The sequence below is a fragment of the Peromyscus californicus genome, unplaced genomic scaffold (genome assembly GCF_007827085.1).
Source record: "Peromyscus californicus insignis strain IS unplaced genomic scaffold, ASM782708v3 Scaffold_8__1_contigs__length_139910024, whole genome shotgun sequence".
Classification (NCBI taxonomy): domain Eukaryota; kingdom Metazoa; phylum Chordata; class Mammalia; order Rodentia; family Cricetidae; genus Peromyscus; species Peromyscus californicus.
This window is the reverse complement of record NW_026294606.1, coordinates 23996084-24009710: the sequence shown is the minus strand read 5'-3', so window position 1 is coordinate 24009710 and position 13627 is coordinate 23996084.

The window sequence follows — 13627 nt, the reverse complement described above, 5'->3', positions numbered from 1 at the left end:
AAATGCTTAAATTGACTTGTTAATTCAGCCAAACAAACAACCAGTAAGTTCATTTTTTTGTTGGTGGTTTGTTTTTTTTTGGGGGGGGGGGTGTTGTTATTTTGTTTTGTTTTCAGTTGGTCAAGACAGGGTTTCTGAGTGAAGTCCTGTGTTGTAGGATATTTGTTTACACTGTGTGAAGATGTGACACTGTGATTGGCTTAATAAAAAGCCAAATGGTCAATGGCTAGAAAGGACAGGTTAGGCGGGACTTCGAGGCAGAGAGAGGAACTCTGGATGAATCTAGGCACACAAGGTAGACACCAGTGAGACATGGGGGGAGTTGGACACACAGAATGGAAGAGAAGTTAAAAAGTCACATGGCAAAATTAGATTAACAGAAACAGGTTAATTAAGTTACAAGAGCTAGTTGGGAATAAGCCTAAGCTAAAGGCCAAACTTTCATAATTAATACTAAGTCTCCATGTTGTTATTTGGGAACTGGCAGTCCCCAGGAAAAAGTCCTACTACAGTCCTGGCTTCCTGGAACTCAATCTGTAGACCAGGCTGGCCTAGAACTCAGAGATCCACCTGTTTCTACCTCACAAGTGCTGGAATTAAAAGCCTGTGCCACCACCACCTGGCCAATTTGTTTTTTAAATACCTAGCATGCAAACAAGATTTTTTTCTTTTTAATCCTTCCCAGAGCTGCTTGCGTTTTCTGCCAAGAACTGGCTTTTGGTGCAAGGATGAGCTCTGAGTTTCATCTTTATGTGTCCCCTGAGGCCCCTACAATGGTGGGCCCAACAGGGCCTGGGCATGCAGGTGGAAGAGGGCAGGGATAGAAAGGATCACAGCCTCAGGGAAGCAGTACACCACCGTTAACTTCTGGTTGGACCATATCAGCTCCTATCTGGACCACCTGGAAAAGAAGAAAAACTACCTCCACACCTGTTTCCATGAACTGATGGAAGTCCAATTTGCCTGGAGATCCATCAGCAGCTTGAGAAGTTTCCAGTTAATGGCACTGAGAGCTCCCAGACAAGCCTCACCCCACCCCCACCTTCCTGGTCTAGCCTCTGGCCTGGACACTACTACCTGGCTTAAGCACCTTCTCACAGAACTAGTCTTGAGATCCTCAAGTGGGTCTGTCTGCCTGGGCCAGTCTCTACTGCTCAGCATTCCTTCTGGAGCTAGGTGTGGCCCTACAACCCATCTACTTGTCTGCCTGCCCAGTTCCTAGATAAATAAACAAAACCTTCTTCAACGATTTGATGTCAATCATAAGGAATTCTAGATACTGAATGATCAATGTGCTTGCATCATCAGAATGCAGATATTTATCATCCTATAGAATGGGAAGACCAATCCACAGAACTGCGAAGAGGTTGGTAGATGGCCTTGATCCTGACCCTTCCTCTTCCACAAACTTTGGTCATATTCATGAGAAACCATTCTTGCTCCAGGCATGCAAGAGGGAGAGCTGGGGTGGGGGCTGAGGAATTCATGGTCCCATTACACACACACACACACACACACACACACACACACACACACACACACACACAATATCCTCATGGATGCTAAGAGTAAGCAAGGAACGAGTCCTACAGGTAACAGTTTCTCATCACAACGTGGCTCCTTCTGGTAACCCTCTCAATAAGTAACTTTGAAATAACAGTAACTCTGAAAGCATCTCTCCAAGGCCCTTACTCACTGGACACACTCAACACAAGTGACTTAAGCCACAGTCAGAGTACTGAGGGACCTGTGAGTCAAAGGACAGAGTAAGAAAGATCTAAAGGAGAGAAATTAGTAAAAACCCAATCCAACTCCAGTGGAAAAAAGAGCTATTAGGAAATAGAGCATAAAATTATTTAGATGACCATGTACTTTGCAAATCGTTTATAGGCATGAGCTCGGACACAGTGGAAAGAACACTGGAGCCAGTGACCTCAGCGGCAGCCACAGTTATTATATGCAAAGGCGCCGGGGACTTGAGACAAGGCTCTGAGTCCTCTGAATCTCTCAAGTTCTCCATCCTAGCGAGGAAGGCTCCCTCCCTCCATTATCACGACCAGAAGAATGAGGCTTGACTGGGTTAAGATCAAAGGAAATAACATATAAAGCGACCCTTTGAAAATGGCCTTTGTGGTGCAGTAGGGCATCTCGAGATGATACTGTCACAGTCCACGTCATGAAAACTTTCCTTGGAGGGTCCTGAGCCACCGGGTGCCGCACAGCACAAAGACAGAAGTGGAGAGCTTGGAGAAGCTTCAGAAGAGAGCCACAGCCATGATTAAAGGGACAGAAAATCAAAACCACGCTTAGGAAAAGGTTAAAAGAACTGAGTTCTTTCTGCTTGGAGAAGACAAGTCTACGAGGTAATTGAATAATTGTTTACAAGCACACATAGCCTGGTGTCCAGCTGTTCTTCCCAATGGACGGAGGAGAAGAAAGGATCGTAGATTCTTGTCACTGGCAGATTTGACATGGGAATTTCAAAACATTGTGCATCATTCTGAAGGCTCATGGCATGTTGTAACTTGTACTGTTTTTTTCTATACCATGAACTTTAACCACAGGTACGTAAAGGGACTTCGTTAACAGGTCTGTAACAGTCTGTCCAACCACCCAACACAGAGATCTCAGTGCTGTGCTTTACTAATTGTTCACACAGCTATTCTCTGACACAGCAAAAATAAGAGCTGCCTGTAAGTGTTTATTCTGTACCAAGGAGTCTATGCTGAGAGTTTTATGGGCAGTGTTGCTTTTAATGGGGAGAGGAAATGAGGCACAAATAGGTTAAGTAACATGGTCAAGGTCACGCCACCAGGAATCAGAGGAGCTGGGTTTTAACCAGGGTCTAATCCAGGGCTTAAGTCATTCACCAAAGAAAACTGTTTCTTTGAGCAGAATGGCCTCCAAAATACAGCGTTCGGACAGAGCTGAGAGCTGTAACGACCAGGAGGGACAGAGTGGTCAGTCTTAACCAGAAGAGCATTATTGAACATGGATACATTTGGTGTTCTGGACATGAACTAAACTGTTTGTGGACGTGAGTTTGGACACCATGCTAAGAAGGCACACACACCATGGTTAGCTGGGTGGAGGGCTTGGAGTCTGCAGCTTCATCTAGCCTTCCTTCTCTGCTTCCAGTTAGACTCTGACAGGACTCCTGCCAGAGCTTGTTTGGGCTGCTCCTCCAACCCCTGCAGCCAAATGTGTTCGCTGTCTACAAATCAAAACTTACTCAGCATCACCTAGGAGCCTGCTTTGGGTATCTGGCGCAGCTTGCCCCAGGCTCCCTGCTCCTCATAATCTGGTAGTGCACGTCCTCCCAGCAGGCTCTGCACTTATTTATTTATCTTTCCTGTGAAGACTGAGATGGACAGGCTAAGAACATACTAGTGCTGAGAGAAAAATGAGGGACTCCTATAGTAGGTACAGTTGTCACCCAGAAGTGCTCCAGCAGATTTGCTGGAGACGAGAATTTGGCAACAGACCCAAGAAAAAGCCAAGTCCGAGGCCAGAAATGCAATATCCACATCCGGGAAGTAAGAAGACCTTCAGCAAACAAGCCAAGGAGCCAAAGGCAAGAGAACAGTGGAAATGGGCATTAAAAAAAAAAATGCCAGCATTTACAACACAGACCACACGACAAATAGTGACAACCAGGCCTGTTCCTAGTGGAAAACGCAATGAGGAGACCATTGACAATTTAGAAACACAGCATCAGGCCATGCTTATGTTCCTTTGTTCCCGTGCTATACTGTTTGTCTTGCGGGACAGCACTTGGCATGAGCCATATCAATGTGACATGATCCCCTTACTACAGTGGTAAGAGAGCACGTCGGAAAACCACCCAGAACGGCCTTTGTCACTGTCTCGCTGGAGCTGGGGGATGCTCAGTGGGAGTTCCAAGGAGAACCAAGTGAGAAACAGAAAGGAAAAGTTTCCAGGAAGAGGAACACTAAGGTAGTCAGTAGGAAGAGTCAACAAAGGAATAATTGCTGAGGTCACAGGACAACCATTCACAACTGTTCCCAGGGGCGGAGGACAGGGTCTTGTGTCTTCAAATTGAAGAACTGAGAAGACTGGGAGGAGATTCTTAGTGTTAGGCTGCCCTGAGCTATCCACAATCTGCCGGTGGCTTGTGAGAACATCTGCGCTCCTGCTCAACTACCCAGGACATCAGAAATTACATTCTTGTAACATGCTCTATATTAACATAATACATTAATATTGTAACATATAGTGGTGTGATATATTAATTTATTAACATATACTAATATAATACATTAGCATATATTAATATATACATCATATATTACATAATATTTATATACTACAGTATACATATGTATACTGCAGAGGTTTCATACATCGATATCATTAGAAATAATATTGAAACAGAAATGGGGCCAGCAAGATGACTCCATAGGTAAAACTGCTTGTGGCACAAGCCTGATGATCTGAGTTCATTCCCCAGAGTTATAGTAAAAGATGAGAACTAGTTCCTGGAAAATTGTTTTCTGATCTACACATACACACACACACACACACACACACACACACACACACACACACACACACACACACGTGCGCGCGCGGTAGTAATAATAATAATAAAATAAAATTGTAAAGAAATTATGCTATTATCAGGTTATAGAATTAATGAAACTAATTATCATTTTGAAATCTACAAGACAGGGCTGTGGTAGAGTTCTTGTGTGATATGCTAAAGGCCCTATGTTCCAGCCCTATAATAAGTGAATTAATCGATTAATTAAATGCAAGCGACAAGAACTGGAGGTGTAGCTCAGTTGTAGAGTACTGGCCTAACATGCACAGATCCCAGGGTCCAGTCCCAGCATCACAAAGTGAATGTGGTGTACATCTGTAATCCTAGTACTCAGAAGACAGAGGCAGGAGGATCAGAAGTTTAAGGCCATTCTTGACAATATACAGACGGCGTTCAAGGCCAACATGAAACACAAGAGAAAGAAATGTACAGTGTCAAAAATCATGTTTTGAAACAACAGTTCCAACTTCAAGAGGGGGCTGGGAAGCATTAGCTGTATACTCAAATCTCCAGACACTTGACTTCATGAGGTAGAGATCAGTACACCTATCACACAGGGTTGTAACAAGGAGCCGAGACCCCCAGTTTCAGGTAATCAAGCTCCAGGATGGATGGGCCCCTTGTCTGCCTGTGAACAGACATTCTGGCCAGGATGGAGGTCTTAAAGCCAGACCTGAAATTCTAGACCAGAGAGAAAATGGCACAAGGTTCAACACCAGGCATGTAGCCACCACAGGCCTCTTGAGCTTTTGAAGGAAACCAGCGTGCTAGGTCTGGAACAAGCCAAGTTGTCTTTAGGATTTGAGGGTAGTCACAGTGGTCTAGATATAAGAAGAAGATCCTGGGAAGGAACAAGGTAGGAAGCCAAGGAGTGCTTCAGAGAGGCTGGGAGGGTGGGTCTCAGGAGAACTCTTCGGGGGTTTTTATTAAACACAAAATAATGATATGTCAGCAGAGAAGACAGGCACTGAGATGTCTATTTTAGAGATGCTCAGAATGCTACTGCACCTTGCTCTTTAGGGCATACCCTCTGCATTTCCTAATAATAAAAGTGGTACTTGCCTGAAGTTGAGTCATTTGTTCAACTATCAATGTGTTGTGAAACCTGTCATGCCCCTGGGAAAGACTGTTTATGAGTCCATCTCCTATCAATTACATGGACACCCAGGAAAGAGCCCTAAGCCAGTCCCTTGGTGCTGATCTGTTTCACCCTCCTCAGAGTTATCTGTCCTAAAACAGCCCCTTCTGCCCCAAATTTCTAAGCTGTTTCCTTTCATGTTGAGAAATACTAACATTGTTAGCAGATTTAACTAATCTAGTTAGCTTCTCAGAACTCTAACTGGTTCTAACTAAAACTCAGCTATTTTTCCTAAATACTAGGGCACATCTTCAGAGGCCATATGGGAATAGATTCCTAGTACCTTTCCTCCTGAGTGTCCTGCTTAGGCATGTCACTCGGAGCTCATCACAGAGATAGACTCTGACTAGGAGAGGCAAGGCCTTTCCTTACATTTCCCTCAACTGTGGAATTTCCCAATTTCCCACCCAGCAAGCCTAATGCACTACCCAAGACACTATTTTCAAACAAGCACAAACTCTGCATGAGGTGTGTGGCAAGCAACAGGAACTCCATAAGGCACCTTCTGGTTGCTGACTGATGGAGGGGCATCCCAGCCCCTCTGCCTCGCTGCCTCCTCCTCCCCTCATCAAGATCTGCCCTCTGCCCACACTAGCCTCCAATTGCTCAAGCAACAGCATCCAGCCCCAGGGACTTTGTACTTTATTCCCTTAGGCACAAATGCCCCACCCTGAGATAGGACTCATTCCCTACGTGCCTTCAGGGCTCCTAGCATCTGATGATCTCACAGTGAGAACTGCCCCCCTCAAGGAGAGAATCTACCCCACAGTCTGTCCATCCTCCTTCATCTTTTAACTTCTTTGCCCACTTTGATTTTTCTCCCTGGCGCTTTCGAATAGCTGAAGTTCACAGATATCATTTCTTGTGACACCGCTCCCCATAAACCCGATGAGGGCAAGTGCACCACAGGTTTCACTCACTGTGACAGTCACAGAACTTAGGACAAGGGGTGGCACACAGAGGACACAACAAATAGTTGGGTGAATTAATGAATGAATGAATACATATAAATGAGAAGAAAACTCAGTGAAAAAAGAGTAATTACTGAGTGTGCTGGGTAGGGTTTCAGGGTAGAAATTCCATCCCTTCTGAGAAGTCGTGTGCAGGCACACAAAACCACTTAAGCACTGTTGTGAAAGTCGGCTTTTTTCCTCAGGTCATCAGGGTGTCCCATGAAGTATTTGAAACCTCAGGCCTTTCCAGATAAAGCTTGATGATGTAACTTGATTATAATGTAGCTGTTTGAGTTGAGGCACCAATGATATGCTTGCAATTTAGCTATGTGCCTGGTTGCTAAAGGACCGGCTGGCAATATAGTGAAATAACCGGTCGCCCCAGATACGATACGGCCATAGCCCCTGGGACAGGCCTTGTTGATAAGGCTGGATCAGGCCCAGCTGCTTGCCTCCTGCTGCCCTCTGGCTTTCTCCTTATGGGAGCTTCAGGCAACAGTACAAGAAGCCACCTGGCACCTGCCAGGACAGACGCTTAGAAACGCATCTCTCCTCCCACTGGGCAGTAAAATACTCAGCTTGCTCCAGGGTCTGCTTGTGCCCAATCCTCATCAAAAGTAGAAAGGAACTCCCCTAAAAGCAGCACTTGACACCTTCCCTGCCTTCCCCCCTTGGGACCACCAATGAATTTTATTCTGTCCACGTGGAAGTTCCCTTCTCTCAAAAGAATAGGACTCAGGTTCATTTTTGATTCTGAAACTGGAAAGCCAATCCTTCATCAAACCAAAGGATATAGTCCAAGTAACCACAACCTCAAAATAACAGCAACAAGTACTTGAAGGAGACAGCTGCAGTCTCCATGAAGGCAGAAGGAAAGGGCACAGGTGCTCTGTTCAAAGACAGTTTTCTTTGGCTGGTTTTGGTTTTGTTTTTTGAGATGGGACCTTGTGAGGTAGTCCAGACTGCAATGATCCCACCTCAGCCTCCACCCATCAAGTGCTGGGATCACAGGTCTGAGCCACCTCACTCAGCACGTCTTCAAAGAATGTAGAAGACATACAACCACTGCCAGTAGCTAAGCCCAGACCTACTCATTCACCCACAGTCCCTGCTAATCACTGGACCCCAGGACCTGTTCCCAAGATGACCTGGGGATTTATTTCTAAGTGAAGTGGTAAATGAGACTTTCAATCGACCAGTGGGGAGTAAACAAAACAGAATCGTGTAACCCAGGACCCACCACTACCACCCCCAGAAGGAAAAGGAAAACCTTGGGTCCAGGAGAACCTGGAGACTGGACCTCTTCCTCAGAGGTCACAGATGTGTGTTTGGGAAGAATATATTTTATATGCCTGTGGATATGTGTGGATATAGGTGTAGGTGCATATATGGATATGAAAGTCAACCTTGAAGTTGAAAATTATTCTCAGTAAAACCATCTTTAAAAGAGTGTGCCTCGTCAACCTTGATCAAAACTAGATGAAACTGACTGACCTGAGAGTCTCAGTAATCCTGTTTCCATCTCCCCAGAACCGGGATTTCAAGCACACAACCACGCCCGTCATTTTTATATCGGTCTTGGGCATGGAGCTGAAGTCCTCATGTTTATGAAGGAAGCACTCTACCCTCTCAGCTGTCTGGCCATCCTGGTTGAAGAATATTTTGAGTGGGGTGCCAGTCACTGTCATTTAAAACAGGCTCTGGCCTCTGGAGTATTCTGGACTTCTTTCTTCATTTTCCAATCTCTAATCCTAATGAAGAGAGTATGTCTTTACGGGCTGTGCCATTAAAGTTATAAGAGGACATCGACATCATCATGAAGATTAGGGCTGGAGCACAACTCAATGGATGAGCATGTGCTTAACAATCCCCAGCACTAAGACAGTAGAAGGTAGAGACCAGAGAGGAGGGGGAAGGAGGGAAGAGTAGGGGGAGGACAAAAGAGGAAGAGAAGGAAAAGAAAGAAGGGAGAGATAGAGGAGGGAGAAGAAGAGAAAAGAAAGAAAAGGGAAACTTCTTTTGTAAGATTTTCTTTTTATTATGGTTGACTATGTGTATGTCTGTGTGTTCGAGTGTGCAGGTGAATGAGGGCAAAGGAGTCAGATTCCCCAGAGCTGGAGTTACAAACAGTTGTGAACCCCTTACTGTCAGTTCTAGAAACCAAACTCTGATTCTCTGGAAGAGCAGTGTGTGATCTTAACCACCCAGTTGTCTTTAAACCAACCGTATTCTTCAACACTCCCCATTTCATTCTAAGAATATGGGCCACCAGCCTGTGCCTGCGTGTGACTGTGCTCCAACAGGGAACGAAGGCTTAGTCTTTGAGTCACCACCACACACCAGAATAAAGTTAATACCCTGTGGGCATAAAATGTGGGGAGAGAGGAAGTGACAAGGGGCAAAGGGTCTCCCTTCCAACTGAGACAACTTCATCGTCAGAGTAATTATGACTTTCTGTCTCCCTCAGGGTACCCCAGACAGACTCAGGCAATTACAGCCCACCACCATTTCTATAAGCAAAGTCACACTGAAACACAGCCAGCCACCATCCATCCATTCCCTTGCTGTCCATGATGTGTTTGTGCTTTGAAAGTGCAGTTATGTAGCTACGACACACACTGTATGTCCCCAAAAGCTAGTTAATTATATGGCCCTTTCCAGAAAGTTTGTCAACTACTGGTTTCAAACACGACAGGGAACTCTTCGAGCCCAATCTGTTCTTGGTGTCAGACGGGTAAAATTCTTCCAGGGTTTCCAACAATTCCCTTGCTGAATCTCCTACCTCATTGAATGTACTTACAGTTCTCAACTCTGCTTGTATTAGGTCTGGCTTTAGAAAGTTGTGTCCTTGCCTGGGGAGGGGGGAGGAGTAACATGAAGGAGCCATGAATACCACCTTTGTAGATACAAAAGAGAGTACAAATGTGTTTGAAGAAAAGTTGCTTCCAGTATATGGTGGTGCCCTCTGCGATCCCAGCACAACAGAGGCAGAGGCAGATGGATCTCTGTGGACCAGGACATCCTGGTCCTCATAATGGCTCCAGGCCAGCCAGAGCTACACAGTGAGACCCTATATCAAGGAGAAAGAGAGAAAGGGAGGGGTTGCTCCCCATACTCTCCCATAAATACCGAAAACTTTTGTTTGTTTTTGCTTCCAATATCTTGTGTATTTCAACAGGCACAATAGCCATCCTAACTTTGGATGAGGTAATCTTCCTACGACACAAGTAGCTGACATTTACTGAGCTTGTTACTAGATGTCCATCATCCTATTCTTGCTCTGCAAGAGCTTTATGGGAAAGGTCCATGACTGGGCCGTGCTGATGGTTCAGCCTCTGGTTAGGGCCTCATGGAAGACTTCATGATGGAGAGACCATATAGGAAAGACCGAGTTCCCACTGCTGCAGTGACTACATCCCACAGCCCTTCAAATGGCATGTCTCCAATCAGCCTAAGGACTCTGCTGGGCCACCTCTTTCTAAAGGTTCCACTCGCCAACACTGCCACAGTGAGGGCCCAGCTTCCAACACAGGAGCCCTCGAGGGGGAAACTATGTGTAAACTACGGCAGGGGTATAAATAATTTCATCATGGCCAGATACACAGTAAATAGAGAGCAGGGTTTCAACCACTGAGTTGTACCCTTAACCAAGGCATTGCCATTCAGGTCACCTCAAGAAAATGTGAAGGACTCAGTGGTACAGTTCTCGCTGAGCCCAGACAAGCCCCTAGATTCATTTTCCCATGTTCTGTCCCCACCCCAAGAAGAAAATATAACAACAACCAACTTAACCAAAAGTCTAGTTAAGTAGCAAATGTCCATGCAGCAGTGAACATTTAATTATCTTCTGAACACTAATGTGCAAGGTCAGTATTAGCTCTTTATAGCAATTAATCTGATTTTTTTAAAAAAAATAAATATCATCCATGAGACTGGTAAAACAAAAACTGTCAGTTTTAATAATTTTCATAGTCTCCTGGATCTTTCTTGAACTTTCATCTATTTGCTGGGCTGAGAAGTGTTTGTGAGTTATCGTCTCAAACTCAAAGACTAGCAATCTTCTTATGACATCTGAAGAACACACAGTGAAAGACAGCAAGGTCACTAGAATTCTTCCTCCTTTCTCTCAATCATATTGATGAAGATAGTTGCCAAACTTCAAGGTTCCTGGGAGCAATGCCTCCACATCTCGTCTTTCAGTCCTTGCATGTCACTCTCTGCTGACTCATCAAGTAACTCCAAGCATCATATCCTTGCCTGTGACTCAGAAGGTGAGTCAGCATTACAGATCATTGACCTGCTACAGATAACAATTTAGGGGGAGAACGTTTGTGGAAGAGGAGTTGTCTGTTTGGGGCTTTGGAGGAGGATTAGCAATTACAGTTTTGTTTTGATTTTGATCTTTAGAAAGAGTGTCACTCTGTAGGCCAGGCTGCCCTGGAACTCACAGTGTAGCCCGGCTAGCTCAGTCGGTAGAGCATGAGATTCTTAATCTCAGGGTCCTGGGTTTATGCCCCATGTTGGGCGCCAGATATTGGTAAAATTATTAACTCCATGTAATTAAAAGGAAGGTTTATTTTGTGGCGTAACTCACAAATGAAGGGATAGGTAACAGGGTCTGAGAAAGATGTAGCACAGTCCAGCAGTGTTCTCTGGAGAACTCTGCTCAGTCTACCTCCAGCATCCAGGGTCCAGGAACCAAGAGAGCCAGCACATCCAGATCTCGGATCTCCAGGGTCCTCTCTCGGACCCACCTTGTAGGCGTGACAGTTACTGAAGCCTGAGTGGGGGTTGGAACTTCCAGATCAAAGCTGGAATGGCTACCCACTATAAGTGTGGCAATACACACCTGTAATTCCAGCAGTTTGATGACTGAGACAGGAGGACCATGAGTTCAAGGATAAGCTAGGCTATAGAGTAAGACACTATCTCAAAAAAAAAAAAAAAGAACCCTAAAAATAAGTAAATTGCTAAAGACTTCCAGTTTCCAGCATGTAAAGTCTTGGAAATCTTGCCTCTGACCTGGAGTACACAGGAGCGGGGTGGGGTGGGGGACCCTAGCAAACTGGAAACCAGCAACTGTCCCTCCATCTGTCAGAAAAGTGAGGTCACAGGCTAAAGCACTGAGCCCCAAGCTTCAGGGACCAATCTGTAGATACAGAGCAGCATGCCACGTACTAAAACAGAAGCCCCTTGAACCAGTGCTGGGAGAGGAAACCTGAGCAAGCTCCACTGTGTGGCTGTAGGCTCTGTGTATGAATTCCAGTCGTGAAGGCCCTTGCACCTGGATAAATGTGACCTTCTGAGGACTGGCCAGGCCACACTGCGGGTCAGTGGAAAGCCCCCCACATCTCCACCCACACAATGGGGAGAGGAACCGTCGTGAAGTGTGCAGGGCACTCTGCCATGCTCCCCACCCCAGGTTTCACCACAGCCTAGCCTGCTGGAGTTGAATCAGCAAGGGAAGCAGCCAGAAGAAGAGATGTGCCCACCCCAAGGCCCTCCAGCCTTTGCATCTGGCGGTGATACCAGCGTTAGCCCAATTTCCAAACCAGACCAAGATCCCACCCCAGCCCCCATAGCTGCACTCTTTGGGGACAAGCACATGAGCCCTGCCAACGTTGTTAAGAGGCCAAGGACTTGCATTTCACAGGTGTTTATTGATAGCTAGAGGTTCTGGCTACACCAGAACAGCAGGCTAATGGAACTGCTTGTTTCATGAAGACACACCCATTAGTACCCTCTTTCCTGGAGGCTATTGACAGGCACAGGGAGTATGCTGCCTTCCCTACCTACATATGTATGCTCCTCTCCTTCAGTACCTTCCCTAAACCAGCAGCATCGCAGGTCTTCAGCACTGGAAGGAGCAAAGTGTAGTGGGTAGCCATTCCAGCTTTGATCTGGAAGTTCCAACCCCCATTGAGGCTTCGGTAACTGTCACGCCTACAAAGCAGGGCCAAGAGAGGACCCTGAAGACCCGAGATCCAGATGCTCCGCCTCGCTTAGTTCCTGGACCCTGGACGCTGGAGGTAGACCGAGCAGAGTTCTCCAGAGAACACCTCTGGACTGTTCATTTGTAAGTTACGCCACTAAATAAACCTCCCTTTTAACTACGTGGAGTGGCCTTAATAATTTCACCAATAGTAAAGGGTACCACCTCATTCAAAGCTGAGACTGAATCTCAACAGAAGTTACAAGACTCACCACAGTGGGAGAGTCCGGGGAGAGCAGAGCAGAACTTGGTAATGCAAGCTTGGTTTAAACTGAGTGAAGCAAAGTGTCTTAGTTAGGGTTTCTATGGCTGTAACGAAACACCATGACGAAAAAGCAAGTTGGGGAGGAAAGGGTGTATTCAGTGTATACTTCTACATTGCCATTCATCACTAGAGGAAGTCAGGACAGGAACCCAAACAGGACAGGAACCTGGAGGCAGGAGTTGATGCAGAGGCCATGGAGGGTGCTGCATACTGGCTTGCTTCCCCTGTTTTGCTCAGTCTGCTTTCTTATAGAACCCAGGACCACCAGCCCAGGGATGGTACCACCCACCATGGGCTGGACCCTCCCCCATTAATCACTAATTGAGAAAATGCCTTACAGCTGGATTTCATGGAGGCATTTCCTCAGCTGAGGCTCCTTACTCTATGATGACTAGCTTGTGTCAAGTTGACACACAAAACCAGCCAGTACACAAAGGAACTAAACTAGCCTTCTCTTGACTGGTAATATGCATTAAGTTCTTGAGTCAGCTCCAGTATTTCCACGGAACCTAAGACTCTGTCCATCAGCATCCTCACTGCTGTTTTTGTGAACTAGCAAGAAAAAGAAACTGCCAATTAAACCATGACATCACTGACTGCAAGACATCTTTCAGAGACAGTACCGTGTAAATCTCAGAATCAAGGAAAGCAGACTGCGGTCAAGTACTCTGTGTACCTAATCGTATTTAATTCTCAAAACAAAACATCTGAGGTG